Source organism: Girardinichthys multiradiatus, chromosome 9 (assembly GCF_021462225.1).
Source record: "Girardinichthys multiradiatus isolate DD_20200921_A chromosome 9, DD_fGirMul_XY1, whole genome shotgun sequence".
Classification (NCBI taxonomy): Eukaryota; Metazoa; Chordata; class Actinopteri; order Cyprinodontiformes; family Goodeidae; genus Girardinichthys; species Girardinichthys multiradiatus.
This window is the reverse complement of record NC_061802.1, coordinates 7,914,691-7,936,039: the sequence shown is the minus strand read 5'-3', so window position 1 is coordinate 7,936,039 and position 21,349 is coordinate 7,914,691. Positions and strand designations below refer to the sequence as shown.

Below are 21,349 nucleotides of genomic sequence, written 5' to 3'. Positions count from 1 at the left end.
AGCCCTACTAAAATTCTCAAGTTTTAAAATAATGTGTTGCACTGCGCATTTAATTGTTGCAGTTGTAACTTTGTCCATAGTGCAATCATGCTGGATCACAATACAGCCGCAGCAGAGCAGAAAATCTGAGAAAACATGCCTGAAACAGATTAAGATGTAATATGCTTCAGATGCTCTGCCTATGCAGAAGTTGCCTATTGATTAAAAAAGAATTGGTTAATAAGGTAAGGAAAAATATTACTTCAGAGCTGCAGCTGAGAGGAATGAAACTTTAAAAACATTTGTACAGTAAGATTGTACAGTTCTGTTCTGCTCATTAGGACAGAGCAAAAAAGAAGCAAAGCTTAAATAACTCACAGTCAGGGTTCAGCTTTCTACGTGAGTTTTAAATGGAAGAATGTGTTTTTTAAGGAAACCTGTAGTCATCTTCTAAAGTTATGCCCTAACAAATTTTACAATTTATTTCCAAACATAGAGAAAATCCTGGAAGATGTTTAATTGGTATTTAAAAGTAGAGCAGCTCACAAAATAAGCCAGTTTTTCTATTAGCTTTTCAAACAATATAAGACAGATTTAGAAAACTAATTCGTTACAGAAAATTAGCTTACTGTCTCTATTTGCTTTGCGTGGATTTATGCCAAATCCAAAAATAAGTGACACCTCAGAAAGATCGTTTGTAAAGGATCTCTGATTTACATATTGGCTTATTTCTAACTATTAATACCTCAGTAAGAAACAGATATGACCCTTGGTATTGGTGGAATATACAAAGCAAAGCATCGTTTTTTGGCAGATTGTGTTCCTCTTTTCCTCCTAAGGTTCAGTCTGGTTCTTGGCTCAGGCATGCAGAAAATCCTGTCCCCATCTCCCTTTAAAGATAGAAAACACAGGACATTTTAATCCTTAAGAGACCCTGTTTGTTTAGTTTAGTTTGACTGTGTAAAGTGTTCAGATAACACTCAGGCTGACATGAAATTTGCACCAAAGTCAGTAAAAGAGCTAAAGAAAGTATATTTTTTTATTTTTTGTCATAAAATGATGCTGATGGTGTACAAGATCAAAAGTCAAATTGTGGACAGTAAAATTAGGAACGTTTCACAGGCCTTTAAATAATTCTAGAATTGACCTAGTTTTTAAAATCAAACTGTTACCATTTGTTTAGTAAAAGGAATAGTTACAAATGTAAAAGTAATGAAGTCTTGAATGAACAGTGATGATCCCTTTTTTGACTGTTTCCAGCTGCTCTGCTTGTCGCGTCTGGTTTGCCTAATGTCTAATTTTGCCAGGTCCCTTGTGACGGCAATGTTAAAGATGCTCTGAGTGCATACTCAATCCTTGTTGAACACCAACAGAACCTTAAACTGGATGCGGTGGTCTCAGAGATTGGATGGATGATGACAAGCTACCAGCCTCTCCTCCTGGCTACCTGGAGTTTACTACAGTGGGATACGTTTGATTTACTTTTATTTTGGTCACAACTGCTTACCTGTTAAAAGTTCAGGTGTGGTATTTTTGTTGGTTTGTTCTATTCTTTGGCACTGCTGGACTGGTTTAGACAACAGAACAACATGTAAGGATAATACCTGCATATTCTTGATGTGGAAGGAACAAAATCAGCCTTCTTTGGTTCACCCTTGACTTTTAGGGATGCTTTAAACTGGATCCCTAAATATGTAATAAGAGAATTTACTGATTTAGTCTTTAGGGTAATAACTTTTTTATTTATTAACACAACAACTGTAAATAACTGTAGTAACACTGAGTAAATTTTGTTGAACACACTGGAAATAAATAAAACTTGTCTAACAGGATATAACATTTCTCAACACATTAGAATGTCATAAAAAACAACTTCAATAATTAAATCCAAAAATCGAGTCCAAGCATATTAAAAAGCATATTACTGTTTTTTGTGTCAGTGTTGTTATTATTTTCTTTTCTGTTTTATTTTATTAGATTTCCTAATCAAAGCTTTCTTTATGCACACCTTTGACCATAATGTCTCTTGCATCTAGGCTCAGTATCCATAGAAAGCAATTCTTTTCAGTTAGGAAGGTTGTAATACTGTACTGTATATGCAGAGGTGATGGTGTTTTGCTAACACAGTTAGCAATGAATACATATATTGTGGTAAAGGAAAGAGAGTACACAGAAATATTTAATATTCAAAGACTATCGTACAATTGGCAACTGAATTGTTACTTTGTAACAGGGTTACTTTGTATCAAAAAGTAAAACATACCTAACAAGAGACAAATAAACAAGTTGGTGTTTAGCAGCTCCAGCAGCTTCTGCCCCTATACATTAAATAAAATACAATGAATAACTCTAAACAAACTACAGAGTAATCAAATGAACAGTTGATAAAACAGTTAGCAGTTGTAACATTAAACACAGCTGAAATAGACAACATGAATTACAATAACAGTTTAAAACATACAAAATATGGCAAAATCGAATATGAAACAATGTTTATAATTAAATTAACCTAAAATATATGTTAAAGAATGATATTTGTTACGAAAACAGAGCTGATCCTAATACATACCACAGTAACAGACAGCAACAGAAAAAGAGGAAGAGGTGACTGTTACTGGTTGATATGGTAATCACCAACTGACAAGGGTAACATAAACAAAACTTATATAGCAATAAAAGTCAGGAAAAAAATTACTTGTTGATTAAATAAAATGAATTTGAAGAATAAATAAACCAATTTTGACAAACTTCACATCAATAGTAATGTTAAAATAAAACCCTGTTACATATACTACAATGTCATTTAGGTATACTCGGCAGTTCGGCACACCTCCCAGTACTTTATTTACAAGCCTTTGAAATGTAGTAGGGGCATTAATTAACCCAAATGGCATCACTGTGTACTGTAGAAAACTGTCCGGAGTTACAAAAGCTGAAATGTTGGAAGCTCTTTTAGTTAATGGAACTTGCCAGTACCTTTTTAGCATGGCAAGTTTGGTGACATAGGTGGCTGGCCCAATTTCATCGATACAGTCATCGATGAGGGGTAAGTTATGGGCATCAAGGACTGTTACAGCATTCACCATTCGAAATTCCGTACAGAACATTTGGGTTTACATCAGCTTTTATGTCCAGTAAACATGGAGAACTCCACGGACTACAACTTGGAATAGCAAATCCATTTTTAATCAGATCCTTCACTTCCTGTTTCATAACTTCCCTTTTTGTAGGACTGACATGGTATGCTCGTTGTTTTATAGGTACAGGCTTGGTAAGAATTATATCATGAGACAACACATTTGCCTGGGTAGGAACATCTCCAAACAGACATTGGAAGTCTAGTATGAGTTTCTCAATGTCCTGAGCCTGGTCACCTGACAAATGTGACAAATAGTGAGGTAGGTTAGAAAGAACCTCACTATTACTAAGCCTAGCAACCCAGGATGCATCTTTGCGCATGACCCACTCCTCATCAGTAGAAAACAAAGCCACACAGGCTGTAGAGGAAACTGAGTCACCCTGACCTTTAGGGACCTGGGCATCTTCCTTTGAGTGATGAAGTTTCATCATGTTAATATGACAGAGTCTAGTCTTGCAGCGACGGTCAGGAGTCTGGACAACATAATTTGTCTCACTAACCTTCTTATCCACCACATATGGTCCCGAAAACATAGTTTCCAGAGAAGAACCAAGGATGGGCAGCAAGACTAAAACCTTATCGCCTGGGTGAAACTTACGAATCACTGCTTTTTGGTCAAAATGCTTTTTCATCTTAACCTGTTTTGAGGTCAAGGCATCCCGAGCAAGAGAACAAGCTTCTTGAAGTCGCTTTCTCATTTTTGCTACGTATTCTGGGATACTTTTAACTGTCTTAGAAGGGGAAACAAGCTTGTTTTTAAGGACATTCAGAGGCCCCCTAACCTCATGGCCAAACACAAGCTGAGCAGGGCTAAAACCTAAAGATTCTTGCACTGCTTCATGTACAGAAAATAACATAAATGGGAGACCTTCATGCCAGTCCCTCCCCGTATCCATACAGTATTTGCGTTGCATAGATTTTAAGGTCTGGTGAAATCTTTCAAGTGCGCCCAGACTTTCAGGATGATAGGAGCTTGATGTAACATGCTCTACACCCAACTCCTTCAACACTTGTGCAAAGGCCCTAGATTTAAAGTTGGTGCCTTGGTCAGTTTGGACAACCTTGGGAAGATCAAACACTGAAAAGAACTTCACCAGTGCTTTTGTTATAACCGGAGCAGTGATCCTCCGCAGGGGCACGGCCTCAGGAAACCTGGTGGAAGCACACATTATGCTTAAGATTAACTGGTTTCCACTCTTAGACCTTAGTAAGGGATCTACGCAGTCAACTAGCACCCTCCCAAATGGTTAATCCATTACTGGAATTGGGTATAAGGGAGCTGGAGGAATGACCTGATTTGGCTTGCCCACAACTTGGCAAAAATGACAGGTACGACAAAAATGCGAAACGTCTGACTTGAGGCCAAAAATAGTGTTTAGAATTCTGTTATAGAATAAATAGCGTTCCAGTCTTGCAAGTTACCACCAGCCCAGCGACACAACAGGAGACCCTTATCCACCATATATGCCACCTTCTTTCCTTGTGCTTCCTCCTGGGTAAGAATAGAAGAACAACATTTTACTAGGGTCAAATCTTGTTTCTGCGCAGCAATAAACTCCTCTCTAGAAGCTGGTAAATTGGCTGTCTGGATTTGGAAGAGAGAACACATTTTCAGATTTGTTGTTACGATTACTCCCAGACTGACAGTTTCAGGAGATGTTTCTGTAGCAAGAAAAGAGTCAGACATATCAGGACCATATTTCAGTGATTGGGCCCTTGTTACCACAAAAGCAGGGAAAAAATCAGGAGAGGTTGGCTGTTCAAACTCCAGGCTTGTATCAGGAGTATCCAAAACCTCAGGCACAGGTAACACCTTTCCACCAGCCAAGTCGTTCCCCAAAATGAGGTCAATCGCCCTTATGGGCAAAGTGGGAAGAACAGCAACTCTGCAAAAACCACTCACAATATTTGAATTAATATGAATATTATACAAAGGTGCAGACACAAAAGACATTCCAATACCATGGACTAAAACACTTGACTGAGATGAAATGACAGATAAAGGCAAAATACCCTCTCGGATAATAGATTGAGAACCACTTGTGTCCCTCAGTATTGTGACTGGTTGGTTATCCTTTGGATCACCGGTTAAAGAAACAAAACCCTGAGTAACAAAGGGCTTGAAACAGGGATCTAGTTCATTCTCAGACATCTGGGAACTGGGATGTGATGCATTTTTAAGCAAACCCATCCCCTTTGTTTGGGTCGACGAAGCTTTATTCTTCAATGAAAGGCAGTCAGCAATGACATTACCTTTTTTATGGCAGTAAAAGCTCTCCCATACCTCACGTGAAGGAAGTGGCTGCTTAGTTCTAGCCTCTGGCTAAATGTAGATATAAACACATATAAACACATTTTTATGTGTCAACATAAACTCCTCAGCCAAAATTGCTGCTTTTGACAATGAATCCACCTTTTGCTCATTCAAGAAAACTACCAATTTCTCAGGCAATGTATTCTTAAAATCTTCCAGTAAGATTAACTGGCGAAGGGATTCAAAGTTTCCTTTGACTTCATTAGCAGCACACCATTTATCAATTAAAACTCTACACAAGTTTGACCACTAGACTTCTTATGATTCCTAAACTTTTGCCTGTAGGCCTCCGGCACAAGCTTATAAGCATGCAATATGGACTGTTTCAGTACATCATAATCCATGTCGACAGAGATGATACAGCCTCTTGTGCTTTACCCATTAGCTTGCACTGCAGTAGCACCGCCCACAACTCCTTTGGTCATTCTAGTGCTGTTGCAATCCTTTCAAAGGCATTGAAGAAGGAATCAACGTCTGACTCTCTAAATGGTGGCACCAAAGCAATATTTTTGCTGACATCAAACTTGCTTTTACCTGGCAGGATCGCCAGAGATTCAGAAGGAACAGATGAACCTGCTAATGACTTGTTTTGCGAAAGCCTCATGGCTTCCACTTCTAGCTGTTTTAATTTGATCTCCTTCTCAGCTTCAATTTCCAGCTTTCGAATCTCAAGTTTGAGATCAAACTCAGCTATGTGCACCATTTCCGTTTCATGGGCTTCTAGCTGAAGGCGAGCTAGCCGAACATTAAGCCTGACATTACCACTGGTCCCACTGAGGTCTGGTGACACTGGATCAAAACGAGGTAAAGTCCCAGGAGGCACATGAGGTTCTGCCAACTCTTTTGGGGGAGTTGCCATGGCAGCAGCTCCTTCCTCTTTCAAAGGGGAAATCCCTGCTTCAACAGAAGAAACATAATTAAATTCAATTAAATTCAAAAATACTTTATTAATCCCAAAGGGAAATTAAATGTTGTTGTAGCTCATTATCACACACATCTAGATCAGTTCTATTCGAGTCCCCCAAGACTTTCATCTGGACTAGTTTCTGCAAAACAACATTCTTAATTTCCTGTTTAGCAACATGCTTCTTCACAGGGATATCAAAATGTTAAGCAATGCATAGCAAGTCATCTTTACGACACCACTCCACCTTCTCATAACTAGGAGCCTGAATTAACTCATTTAAGTCAAAGCTCATTTTCAAACAATTTACAAAGATCTTTCAATTACTATGGTTGTCTTCAGCTCAAGAACTTAGAGAGATCCCAGACAAGCCCCCACTTCTGTTATAGCCACCCCCCAGTTGAAGGAGGGTGAAAACACAAGACAACCACAATAAAATCTTTGTAAAGGACAAAATTGGGTTTATTTTCCTCTTTTCTCTTTGAGAAAATACCACACGGATAAACAAGCTGTGAGGGAGAAAGAGGCTTTTAGGTGGTGCCAAATCAAAGAAATACACAAAACAAAACAGGGCCTATCACCTAAACTAGGCAAAAATAAAATGGAAAGTAAAGCCCTGCTACTTTACTCTAATGAAGAAACTCACCAAAACATTACATGGGTGGCACCAACCTACTTACCTAGTGTGCATAACAGAAAACAAAACCTACATGATGGAAATGTACAGGGTACCCCAAACTTACCTAGCCCACAAACTCCCACCACAAACCTTCAAACAAGAACCAAAGTGTAAAGCAGGTGTCAATTAGCCAGCTGAGAGGAGCCGTCCTTAGTCCTGCAGATGAGCAGCTTATATAGCGCTTTCTTGAGTCCTGATTGGTTCCCTCAAGCTGACAAGCCAATCAGGGTAGATTGGCACCAGCCTGCTCTCTGAACCTGTGAAGAAATAACACAAAGAGGGGCGGGAAAGACAGTCTGACAGACATGTAACACTTGTCCCCATCTGTTCTTTCAGATGCGAGACAAACGTTGACGACATCCGAGTCCAAGGGCTCGAGCCATGCTGCCTGGCAGTGTTCAGTTAACCTGATGGATCATGGCACAGCAAAAGATGTGCTGGGCGAGGACTTTTTTTTTGTTGGACTCGAGGTCATTTTGTTTGTTGGACTCGAGGTCATTTGTGGCTTCCTTGTATAACTTTAGGGAAGCAGTGACTGTTTTCATGCTGATTTGTCCAATTCTTTCATATTGATTATTGTCCATCAGTAAGCAGGAGATCTCGGCATACTGTTCCAGTAACTCAGCATATCATAATTTGAATTCCATTGAGTCTCAATCGATTACTTGAGAGTTTTTTTCAAGCTGTTCTGCAGACCAGAATGTTTCAACTTTTTGACCAATTCTTTTCCAGTGGTCAATAATTCAGACAGCTCCGGGGTCTTCGCTAACTTGGTGGAAGAAAATGCACTTGACAGCACAACATTTAGGATATGAGCATTGCAGTTTAGCCTTGTGTGTCCACGCAGAGCAGCTACAATTTCTGCTCCACAGTCCGTGACAAACACAACACGACTGTCCAGCAACGGGGAATTTATTTTAAATGTGTAGAGTTTTTAAAACAACAGGCTCTGTATGTTTTCAGCCGTCTTTTGGCACCTCCTTTAGAAGGAGCAGAAAACAGCACTCTCGAGAGCAGGTTGAAGTCATCATTTGTGCAGTGGATTGTGCTAAAAATTGATGTTTTACGGTTATCTTTTGTCCATTTATATTTACTGTAATAGCTCATCAATAATTTTCAATGATGGGTTTTATCTCTGCTGCCACAAATGCATTTACTGTTTGTGCTTCTTTTAAAAAGAAATGTTTCTCTGCCTTGATAAAGGATGAAGTAAAATGTATTTCACAGTGATGTTAACAACATGCTGAAGCATGTCAACAAACCATCTATGGCAACCAAATCATAAGGACGGATATCTTTACAGCACGGTTCTACACATTTCTCTGTGGTCTCCTGTTTGATGAGTGTAGGAAGGACTGTGGTTTTGTCTCTGAAGAAACATCGTCCTCAGACAGAGAAGGTTGGGGCAGATATGTTGTCTCAACCCCAAGGTGCTGGATTTGTGCCCACTGTAAACAAGCACTTTGCCACACTGTTTTACAACACAAAGCCCAGCTCTTTGTCTACTTTGTTAAAAACAGTTTTAAAGCTTCTTCATTATTTTCTTTAGCTTCATACTCTCCAGTCTTTTTTTTTTTTTAACGAACCTCAGTTGTACTCAACATTCAAACAATCTTGGGTCCCAGTAAACTTGTCGATTCTGTAAACGTCAAAGTAGTGAGCATACAGACCGTCTTGAAACTTGGTCAAATTTTTATTTCTAAATTGTATTTGACAGTTTTTAGAGGTGAAATTCATGCTTTCGCACATGAAGCACTCAAACTGCTTAAATATAATAAATGATTAAAAATATCTTACTGTTGTCATAGCATACAAAATATGCTCTCATTTTTTATTTGGGCTGCAACATTCATAGAGAATACTAGTTTGCTGGCTCAACCAAACATGGACACATTTATTAAACAAAAGGGCATCGCTTTCAGTTGCCCAGAAAAATCCACAGTGATAATTTTAAATAAAGAACTTTGTATTAAACATTGGCTTAGCTCAAATATTTTAATCATAAATCACAATTTTACCATGTGACATCTTTCTTTACATTAGTGTTGTTTGTCCCAGCATATGAGCTGTTTAATAAGAACCAGTAATAGTTAAAGATATAAAACTTTAAGTTAATTCAGTTAAGATAAAGTCATACCAGATTTCTGGTAATTCTCTTAAATTTTCCACTTATAGACCAGAACTAAAATTTGAAAAAAAAACAAAAGGGTTTCGAAACGGTTTGTGCAACAAAAATATATGTATTAAATCACAATGTTTTTAACTGTAGGATCAAAAGTTGAGTACATTCTTTAGTGTTGAAATAGCTCTTGAAATGTTAGGTTTGTCTTAATTCTAGTGGCTAAAGTTGTTTAAAAACACATAATCTTTGCTTAATTAAAATGATTGCAAAGCTTGATCAGAAAGAAAAACAGTGAAAGGCAGCACACTTCTCAAAGAAACTGATAAAGAACACACGTTCAAAAGCCCTTTTGAAATCCTTAGAAAAAAATTACAGGGTGACATCTAAGCTAATGATATATCTCAGCTGTCAGTGAGATGGGGAGGATGGCTCTGCTGTCAATCTAAGTGTTCAGTAATAACCATTTACGCATTTTTGCCAAGCTATTTCCTCATGCTGCCCAGTTCAGTATGTTGATTCCTTTCCTCTTAAAGCAGTAGCTGATTTCTTTAATTGAAGCTCTGTCGGGTTCACTTTGTTCCTCAAGGGTCATTGTCACCTTGTTCTTCTGTTCTTCAGGTTCTAGCTAGACCAGTATGAGATTCTCAAGATATGATAGCCTTGAACAAAAATGTCACAGTTTTATGGTGTTTGGACAAAGGTTTAAAACAAAAATAGACATACAGTAACATAACACAACATGATCTCATTTAAAGAAAACCAACAATTATTCCTTCTGCTACTACAATAATCAAACTTTTTACAATTCAACAAAATTTTAAAAACATTTATTTATCAGTCTGATTTGGATAAAAAGCAAAAAATATCAAATAAAAGACTGCTAAATTGAGTAGTATATTTCAATGAAATTAGATTATTTTACAGAATATAACACCTATACAGCAACACAATGATAACAATCTGATATTTTAGATATTTTTTTAATTACTTGGGCAATCTGCTTGGTATCCTGCAGTTGGCTGCTTCACAGACATCTATCCTTTAGTTTCACACCTTGACTCTTTGTATTTTGAGAGTGGACATATTTCCAAACAGCCAAATTTGTGTCCAGAAACAAGTGGGACGGGGACAGTGATTCTGGTCTTTACTCCATAAAGCAGGAGAAAACATTGTTAACTCTGTCAATTTATCTAGCCTGTAACCATAGCAACAGCATGACTAAATAAGTCACAGGTCCCAAGATGCTCTTGCAAACAGACAATATGCCCAGTTACTTCTCCTATGAGTCAGCAAGCAAATCAGAAAGACTAGACAGATACTGTTCTGTCTTATCCTGCTTTTGTTCAATTCTCTGACTGTGTTTTGCTCTAGGTAGAAAAATTTACTTAATTTAGGTATGAATAATGACTTCACACAGGTTCGCACAAATCATCTGTTGTTTACCTCAAGCGTTCCTAAATGCTCATTCTATTCACCACTTTCCTTATAAAGGACCATACTGAGTTCTTTCTGCATCTTTAGAATATTGCAGTAGAAAAAGCACAGCCAGTCATTGTTACCTCATTAATCACAGGAAGGCCTCATTTCTTACAGCCACCTTGCTGCTTATGTTCACCATTCAGTCCTTCTGCCTGGAACATGATGCAGTATTTAGTGTCCATTTCTGTGTGGTTCGACTTCTAAAGGAAAGAAAAAATCATCAGAAGAAAATACAGGTAAAAAGTTTTAGCCCTGACCTATTGCTTTTTAGCCTCGGGCAGCTGTTGCTCTACAATGCCTCCTCTTTAGTTGCACTTCATCTTCCAGATTAGTTTGACTCTGAGCATTTTTTTTAAGATAGGGAACCACTGAGAGTGTCAAGAGAAGAGAGTATGTGTTACATGCAGAGAGAGCTGTTGGACATATCTCAACCTTTGCATCACATTGTAGAAAACTCAGTATGCTCAGGAGTAAATCCCTTCTTTTTCCATGTTCCCCTCTTTACTTATTCTGACGTCTGAGTTAATATTCTTCTTATTTGCTTGTAACTGGATCCAGACCAAGAACAAATTCCCACACAAGGCAGTTTATTTATCTAAAGGAGTTTTTTCTATTGGTGTTACACATTCATTCTCAACATGCGGTCCCAATTTTCCAAATTTAGGAGCATTTTGTTTGAATAATAAAGATTTACACAGTTTTATTTGGTTTTCCATTTTTAACTCAAAGGAAAATATATGAAATACCACAAGGGTCTCCGTAGGGCCGATAAAGCTGGATCTAGCAGCCTTGTAGGTTTTAAAATACAATTAACTTTGCCTGAACCAACGTTTGTCTTCATATCTTTTAAGCCTTAAGTCTGCTTTGTTTTAGCGTTTTTGATGGCAATTAATTCGATGTGTTATCATATCAAATATTTTCTCTTACAGCATGAGCAACAACCAAAAATGTAACCAATTTAGCATCAAACACCTACGACCCAGCATGCATGGCGCCTCCCATTTTAGGTACATTGCATAAGGGAAGATCACTGGGAATTGTTCAGACAAGGCTGTGACCCCTTGTAGCTTCCTGTGAGGATCAACATACTGCATTTGCTGATATAGTTGAGGTAGCCTTCTGGTTATTACTGCTGTTCTTTACTATTACAGAGTGAGCTCAAATATACATTTCTCCCCTTTTTAAAAGTAGTGAACCCTGTAACATTTTAAAACATCAAAATCTGCAATCCCATCTTTTGTCGTCTTCATGAGCTTGTTGGCTGATATAGAACAACACAATAATATAGAATAAAACAGACAGCAGGCATTTACATGAGTAATCGGGACTCGGCATTCCTAAAGAAAACATAATGAATCTTAATAATATCAAAACATCAGCAGCGCTGCAGAGACCAAAGAGGAGGTTTTAAAAACACTCTGAAGAAGAATTGGGAAAACCGGGCTTTACTGCCAGGAGTGACAGATTGAGAGAAAATAGGTTTGCACATTGACACCAAGAAATAACTGAAAGTATGTGGCACTTTATCGTTAAAATAACTGGGAGATGACTTGGTGTCTTGCAAAAGTATTCATAACCCTTAAACTTTTAATTTTGTTGGGATTTTATGAGATAGAGCAACACAGAGTAGTGCATAATTGGGAAGTTAAGGGAAAATGAAACATTGTTTTTTTACAAGTAAAAGTCTGAAAGGTGTGGCATGCATTTGTATCCAGTCTCCCTGAGTCAATTCTTTGTAGAACCATCTTTCCCAACAGTTACAACTGCCAGTCTGTTGGAGTATGTCACTGCCATTGCAAAGTAGCTAAAGCTCAGTCAGGTTGGATGCAGAGCATCTGTGAACAGCATTTTTCATTTTTGAAGCCTTTATGCCATTCTAACACATGAATATGATTTGATTAAAACTACTGCATCATAGCTCTAGCTGTGCATATCAGATTTTTGACCTGCTAAAACATGATCCTTCACCCTAGTCTAACGTCCCTCAGCCTCTTAACAGATTTTCTTCCTGAATTGCCTGGTATTTGGTTCCATACATTTTCCCATCAACTCTAACCAGCTTCCTTGTCCCTGGCATTGTACATAATGAATAAAAACAATAAACTACAGTGACAAAAGACACACATAATAAGATAAATTATAGATTTTTAGGGCTGTGGTATTTAACAGGTTAATTTTTGTTTGCTTTTTTAGTCCAACATTAGGCACTTATAGACATTTTAATTAATGTAAGAACTAATGTCTATCTTACAAATTTAGCCACATAATTTTCATCTGACAGGTTAATGGTTCAGATTATTGGGATATTACCCATTTAGCCTCTAGCCATTAGTAAAAAGTTGTAAAAAACTGAATAAAACAAAATAAGGTTTTTGGCCCTATGCAATGTTTTTTTAAATGAATATATTTCCTCAGGGTATCTTCAGATATACAACCTTGGTTTTATTTAAGGCCCTGGTAACAGATGTTTGCTACTCCTACATTTGCTATAGTTATTTACTCCTCCAAAAATAAGAATTAAACTAGTGAGTGAAATTCACCACATTACATCTAATTTAGTCATTTTGTAAGCAGACTGCTGTTGCACTGCTGTCTTACTAATGTTGTATGCCATAGAGCCCATTTTTTAATTGGACTTGAGATCAGAGCTTAGGCTTCACTGGATTTGGTATTTAATCATTGTCTGAAATAAAAGCCCACAGTAAAATGCAAACAGAGAGACAGAAATACATAAAATGGTATTGTACCTTCACAAGGCCAATACAATATATTTAAAAAAGGCTCTATACTAACCCCTAGATTCTTTATTTGTGGTGATTGTGAGTGAGATCAAGGTCTGCATGTGGTCCGTCACATAGTTTAGAACAGATCAGCCCTGCAGGCGCAAACTGTCTGTAGGAAGAGGAGGACCAGATTATACCCAAACTTAATGATGAAACTTATTTTATCTGTTTCTCCATGTATTCTAATTACTTTTTCTGTTTTGGTGTACGGCTGTTTTTCTGTACACTATAAATTAGATCGCCATCTTTAGAAGACAGAGCATGTTTAAAACAAAGTGCATGTTTTCTTTACAAATAGAAGCAGACAGAATAAATTTACTGCTACAATCCTATACCTACCATCCGAAAATAATAAAACTTGATCCTGTTGTAATATTCTCTTGTAATACTGTATTAAACCTGAATATCCACATCTTCCTCTTTCAGCAGTGTAGCAGAGAAGACATTCTTATCACAGTTCTTTGACAAGAAAAGAAACTAAATAAATGGACTACTATCATGCTAATCTAACCTGATAAACAGTGCTTTGCAAAAGTATTTAATGTTTTCCCATTTTGTTCTGTTACAAACACAAACGTCTGTATTACAGTGAGTTTTTTACGTAACAGACCAAGACCAAGAAAGAAATTACACATTGTTCATCGGATCCATGAAAATGCTTCGATCTAATCCATTCACCTGTAGCTCAGGCTGTGTGTTAAGGTTTTTTGTTTTGCTGGAGGTGAACCTTTGCCCCAGAATAAAGTATTTTACTTGCAGTATTTAACTCAGTTAAACTTTGCATTAACTTTGACCAGCTTCCTTGTCCCTGCTGAAGGAAAAGGTCCCCCAAGCATAATGCTGCCACTACCGTGTGTCACTGTGGGGATGGTTTGTTCAAAGTGATGTGCAGTATTAGTTTTCAGCCACACAGAGCATTTTGCATGTAGGCCAAAGAATACAATTTTTGTCTCATCTCATCATTGCACCGTCTTTGACATTGCTTGTGGTAAACTGTAAACCAGAGTTTTCATGACTTTTTTCAACAAGGGCACTGTTTTATAAATGCCAGATTTGTTGAGTGTGTGACCAATAGTTGTCTTGTCAATAGACTCTCCCTCCTGGGTTGTCTGCAGATTTACCACAGGACTGTTGGCTCTTTCTCTTATTATTGCCATAATTGTCATTTTACGTGGACAGGCATGTCTAAGTAAGAGAGCAGTTGTACTGCACTTTTTCCATTATTTGACTGAACTGTGTAGTGAGCTGTTCAAAAGTTTGAGATATTGTTTTATAGCCGTATTTTATTTAGGGTTATCAGAGTAAAGAGAGTCTCATTAGAAAAATTTGTTTTATCAGTTTCTTTCACTTCACAATGTGGCTGTAATGTGACCAAATGTAAAAAGATACGTCTGCACGGAGCTGTAGATAAAATAAGATCTTACAGTGGTTTTACTGTTGTATTCTTGAATTAACAATAATAGGTGCCAAAAGGCAAGTGTTCATGCATCATAATTGCAATATCAACCATATTAGCTCAGTTGTTTACCATTTTGCGACTGTAAAAAGTGCTAAAACTGTTATGTGCATAATTGTCTTATCCAAATGCCATGTCACAGCACTTCTCTTTCACAACTAGGCTGTCTGAGTGCTGCGGTGACACTAATTATGTATGGTGTGGGTTGTGATGACTCCTCCAGGATATCTTATAAGGCAGGACCAACTATGCGATCATGTTTACTAAATATAATGCCCTCCACAATTACTAAAGCCTTAAAATAAAATCTTTTTTTTGCATTAGCAAACTCTACATTGAAACATTTGCTCCAGATGCAGCTGATCTTCACAGATTTTTCCACATCCCTTGCCATAACTCTCACAGTATTTAGTGGTGAGATATATTTCAGCTGACACATTTCACTATGTAAGAGTTGCAGAGTCAGTCAGTCATTTTCTACCTCTTATTCCATAGTGGGTCACGGGAAAGCTGGTGCTTATCTCCAGCAGTCTACGGGTGAGAGGCGGGGTACACCCTGGACAGGTCGCCAGTCCATCGCAGGGCAGAGTTGCAATGTGATGCTCTTAATTTTTTTAGTTTTCATTGCCCATCATCTTTAACTGGCTTTTTAGTGAACCTCTGAAATAGGGTGCTGGCAATGAATGCCAGTTTGCAGTTGCTGTGTGTTTGGAGCATTGCTTGTTTGTTCTCTTTTTTCTTTTTGCCCATGAAGTCACACTGTTTGAAATACATTAGTTCATTTTCACTTGTGCAGTGAGGTGTGTGCTGCGGTTAGCCCTGAGAGCGTCTGTTTCAACGAATAAACAGTCGTTTCCCTGCCTGAAAGCCTTATCAGTAACTGGCCTTCCTCAGGATGTCTGCCAGTCACAGACCAGCAATACAAACACACCGTGGAAATTCCTGCTTGTGACTTGATATGTACCATTGCAAATATGTTTGTTCTAAGTTAGATGCTTTCATCGATATTGCTTGCTACAGTTGAACATTACGAATTTAAGTACAGATTTGTGTCAATGTTCATACTGAAAACACGGTGCTTTTTAAATTCTCTCAAAACCCTTGAACAAGCAAACACTCTAAAAACACTCTTTAAATTAAATAGCAGTGTTAGTTTTCCACCACAGAAGGCATTTTTTGCAGGCTAAGAAGTTCACTTTGGGCCTCATCTGAATAGAGCAGCTTCTTCTACATTTTGTTCCAAACTGTAAACAGAAATTCCTATTGCTTTATTTTAACTTTCATCTAACCATTCCTCTATAAACATCAGATCTGTGCAGTGAACTATTTATAGTTGTCATGTTAGGAGATTTTTCCACCTGAGCTCTCTGCAGTTCCTCCAGAGTTACCATGGCCCTCTTGGCAGCTTCTTTGATTCATGCCCTTCCTTTCTAGCCTGTCACTTTAGTTGGTTGACCATGTCTTGGCAGTGTTGGAGTTGTGATGGATTGTAAAGTTCCCCATGATGTTCAAAGTTTGGGATATTGTTTCAAAGCACAACCTTGCTTTAAACTTCTCCCCAACTGTATTCCTGATCGTGTGGTGTGTTTTCTGGGCTTCATTGGCTCTATTTACTAATTAGATGCAGTCAAAAGTCAGTTGATTATCCTGGATTTTAATTAGAGGTATGAAGAGTAGAGGAGCAGAATATATATGGATGCCACACTTTTCGGATTTTTACACATTTTTTTTAAATGTTGAAAACCAGGTATCTTTTTCCTTTATCTTCAAAGTTACGCATTACCTTTTGTTGATCTATCAAATAAAATCACAATACAATTTACTGAAGTGTATTAGTTACAAGAGGAATATGTAAATGTTTCTTTCTCCATGGTGCATCCCAGCCTGTATAACAGCTTTTTATTTGGTACTGTGTTTCAGTTTCTCATGCACTGAAAAATGTCTGATTCTGAGCTCAGTTAACTGTCAAAATGTCAGGAGTTGGTGTGTCATGTGAGGCCTAAATTATTTTTCACAAGCTTTTGAAAAGTGTGTAGATTGACTGGCTCTTTGACTTTTGTGGTACACAAAGTAAAAACATTCAACTGGTTAGCATCTGCCAGCAACACTTTGTCAAAATGGTGGATGGTAAAAGTTATTCTTATCTTGTTTTCTATGTATGTGCTTTCCTGGAAAAACTAAAAGACCAGAGCACAGAAAGCAAGGGGAAAAAATGCAGCTCACATTCTTTTTGTTTGGGTTCATGGGGTATGATATTGTCGGCTGGTGGTGCAGGGTCAGGTTGAGACTATATATGGTCTTGAGCTTCACACTGTGTGTACTTGAGCAGTGATGCATGGCTGTAATTAAACATACATTCAACCTACATTACAAACATGAAAAACATTTGGCTGGTTTTACATTACAACTACTTTGCAAGATCTCTTGAGACAACATGCTTGAGTAATAGTGTATATCTTTGCTTTGATTAATAAGTCCATTGTAACTTTGTGGGAAGAATGGTATGTCTAAACACTAATCTTTGGTGTAAAATATGATTTATGTCTAACCCCAAATGTGGTCTTTTGAATAATACCATCTTTGTATTAAAATATAAACCGTTGCCAAAAGAAACGTCTCTTACATTTACTTGAATTGTTATTAATGATATGACGTCTTTAATGCTTTTATGATTATGAGAAAAATCATCTCACTTTACATTTTAGTGATATCATGATATTTTCCTTTGAATTGCTTGACACTATACCAGAAACCAGCTTAGTTCACCTTAATGCAAACAAATTCACTTTCCTTCATCAAAACATGCACACTGCCCGCCAACACCACAAGGGTAAATATTTGTTTTATTTTTATTTTTTTTAAATGTCTTGTAAACATGCAGTAAGAACAAAAAAAATTTAGCATATAGGATTAGCTACAGCTGACAATTTGATGAAAATTAGCTTAAATTTCAGGTCAACCTCATGCCTAAAGAAAAACTACAGTGATGACTGCCTATGTGGGACTCCTGCAATTTTGTTTTCACGCTTATACACAGCCTTTCACATCAACATATAGGTTTGGGGTGCCAGACTTTGCACAACACAGCTTGATATTTTAACATTACAGAATTGTGTTTATGCCAAAGCAGGAAGACATACTGATGATGTAAAGTACACTTTGTTTCTTACAGTATATCTTGCTCTTGGTCTTGCTCATGTTACAAGCCTTGCCGTAAACCCACTTTTCTTAATGATGGCATGGCATAAGATTTTTTTACATCACAAATGGGACTTTAAACACAGTCTTTTGATTACAGCTGCTTTTTAGACGTTAGTGTTAGGGTTAGTAGCACAATGATTGTAGTAACAAATAATGGTGAACATTCAGTCAAAAGACTGACTTTAATTAGTCTCAGATAGCCATGTTGTTCAAAACAGATGGCTGTTGCAAATTTAAATATCGCAAATATTGTACAACTCTGGATGGTCCAAATTAATCCAAAAATGCTTCTTTTTTTTTTAAGTAACTGAATCAAATGCAAATGTCCTGTATGTAAATGCATGTCAGCACAGTAGCAGAACTAATACCTCAAAGCATGACTTATCTATCTGGAGTTTACAAGGTCTCCTCTTGCATGCATGGATTTTCTCTTGCACATGCATTTTAAGGGAATTGTATTCGTAATTGACATGTCCATGGTGGGCTGCAAGGTTGCCTTGCAGCAAGAAGGTCCTGGGTTCAATTCCCAGTCGGGAAACTTGTTTGTTGCCCTGCGATGGACTGGCGACCTGTCCAGGGTGTACCCTGCCTCTCGCCCATAGACTGCTGGAGATAGGCACCAGCTACCCCATGACCCACTATGGAATGAGCGGTAGAAAATGACTGACTGACATTTCCATGGTTTACAAAGTAGTGCATATTTGTGAAATCGAAGAAAAATAAATCGTGTTTTCAAAATGATTTATCAGATTAAAAGAGTTAAAAATCTTAGAAGTGGATGTGTATTCAGCCGCCTTTTCTCTGATACCTTTAAAGGAAATCCAGTGCAACAAATGGTCTTCAGAGCTCAGTTTATTTTTTATTATTTGTTTTAGTAGAATATTAATTAGTAGACAGAACCAGGGACTTTCTTGCTACAAGGCTACAGAGCTACCAACTGTGCCATCGTGCAAGCCAGTCAGAATGTCACAACTGCAAAACCTAATCTGAAAGGGAGGACAAGGAGAACATTAATCAGAAGTGAAATCAACAGGCCCATGGTAATTTGGAAAAGAGATGCACTGCTCAGGTTGGAGAAATATTGGGGCATCGTGCTGTAGAGTGGTGGTTTATATTAAAGCAAATTCATGTGTTAAAATGATTCGGTTAAGGTCCAGACCTAAATCTAATTAAGCGTCTGTTGCAGGACTTGGAAATGTATGTGCATGGATACTTTTAATTAAGTTTGACTGATTTTGAGCTATTTTGCAGGAAAAGGTGGTTCTACTGACTATTGACTTAATACATAAGCATGCAACACTGTTTTTATTATCTTATTATATTCCAAACGTTTTTGCTAAATAATTTATCTGGGTTGGTAGAAAATAAACTTTTGTTCTTATGTTTAATAAAAATTATTTTACTTACATGAACAATCATATGAATATTTAGCTGTTTCTGCCATGAAAGACTAAATATTGCATCATTGTAATTTATGAATTCTCTCTTTTTCTTAATGTAAGGGTGCTGCATGCTCATTTTATTTATGGCGATGTTTTGAAAAGCTGAACGGAATTTATTTTATGGAGGAAAAGTTAGAATTAAGCAATTTTTGGTTAGGTGTCAGTGTGAACGACCTCCACTAACCTTCAGTCCCTGCAATTAGTATAAAAACATGACCTAACGATTGTCCGTTTCATTGCAGTTTATTTATTCAGTCAGTCAGTCATTTTCTACCGCTTATTCCATAGTGGGTCACAGGGAGCTGGTGCCTATCTCCAGCAGTCTACGGGCGAGAGGCAGGGTACACCCTGGACAGGTCGCCAGTCCATCGCAGGGCAACACACATACAACCATACACACACTCATTCATACACCTAAGGGCAATTTAGAGTTACCAATTAACCTAACAGGCATGTCTTTGGACTGTGGGAGGAAGCCGGAGTACCCGGTGAGAACCCACGCATGCACAGGGAGAACATGCAAACTCCATGCAGAAAGACCCCCGGCCAGGAATCGAACCCAGGACCTTCTTGCTGCAAGGCAACAGTGCTACCAACTGTGCCACCGTGCAGCCCTTTATTTATTCAATTAATCATTTATTTATTTTATTTAAAGCACAAACATGTGAGATTGACAAACAGTCTTTGACATTTACATAAAAGACCAAACATCAGCAGAATTGTAGCGGTCCTGTGGGTCTGAGGTGGGATCTGATCCCACCTGACAAGAGAAGGCTCATGTGATCTGCTAAAGAGAAGCTTAAACCCCCAAGGCTGCATGACACCCTCTTTCAACCCACTGGTTTAGATGAAAGGATATCGGCTGATTTTATGCAGTGTTGGAGATTTACGCAGACAAGAGGATTCAGCCACAGAATGTGTCAACATTGTCTCAGATCATTGTTTGGATTTGGATTTATCTTTGCGAATAAAATCCCTTTAGAAAGAATATCCATAATATAAAAAAACAATGAGTTGTGCACTCTAGAAGGTTCAATTCAGTTTATTTACATAGCGTTGATTCACAGCAAATGTAATCTTAAATGTACAAAATGATCTGGTTTGCTAAAACTTATAGACCAGACTATGCTTTAATATCAGCTAGATAAAATATACCCTTACTACAAACCTACTACCACATTCTGTCTGTTCCACCTGGAGATGTTGCAGTTATTGGAATGCTACATGGTTAAGTACACTTTGAGCACTTAAAGTCTGATTATTGAAGGGGTTTTTTTTGTGTATTTTTGCTCACATTTGATCTTCAGTGTAGTTTACATGTGTTCTGTCCCACTGCAGGAATACCCCTAAGCTGCTCCTAAGCAAGTTGCATGGGTTTCTGGATAATTTTGCAACAAATGCACATGAAAGTTGTTTATAAATGAAACTTTCTTGCTTGTGTTGGTGGTGGTTGATTATTTCTTTTCTTGCAATCTACCTTCATTTCCTGTGACATCTGTAAAATAGTTATATTTTTTGCATAACTGTACAGTAGTCGTTAAAGCAAAAATTGATGCTATTGGCATTATATGCATGTCTCAAGTTCTGTTGGAAAATGTAATCAGCATCTCCAGAATGCTTGTTACCAGCGAATAAGACTCCCCCAACCAGCACTCACTGTGGACATTTTACACTATACCTCAAGCACCAGGATTCTGTGCCTGACCACTCTCCCTCCAGATTCTGAAACCTTTGTTTCCAAATTAAATGCAAAATTTACTAAGATTTTGGACCAACAGCAGTTCATTGATTTTTAAGATAACGTATCTTAAATCTCGAATAATTAATAGTTTTTCTCATTAGTTTATGCGA

At 37.6% G+C, this 21,349-nt stretch overlaps 1 protein-coding gene and 1 long non-coding RNA gene across 4 annotated transcripts in view; one reads left to right on the top strand and one right to left on the bottom strand.

Moving 5' to 3' along the window:
• The window catches only part of kank4 (KN motif and ankyrin repeat domains 4), a 117,498-nt gene that overhangs the window by 53,019 nt on the left and 43,130 nt on the right, over positions 1-21,349 (top strand). The gene's annotated exons all lie outside the window — the stretch shown is intronic.
• Positions 5,592-7,147, bottom strand: LOC124873968. Its single transcript, XR_007039677.1, has 2 exons — positions 7,080-7,147; positions 5,592-6,326 (listed from the first exon to the last, which is right to left on the bottom strand). It is a non-coding gene; the product is annotated as an uncharacterized LOC124873968 (long non-coding RNA).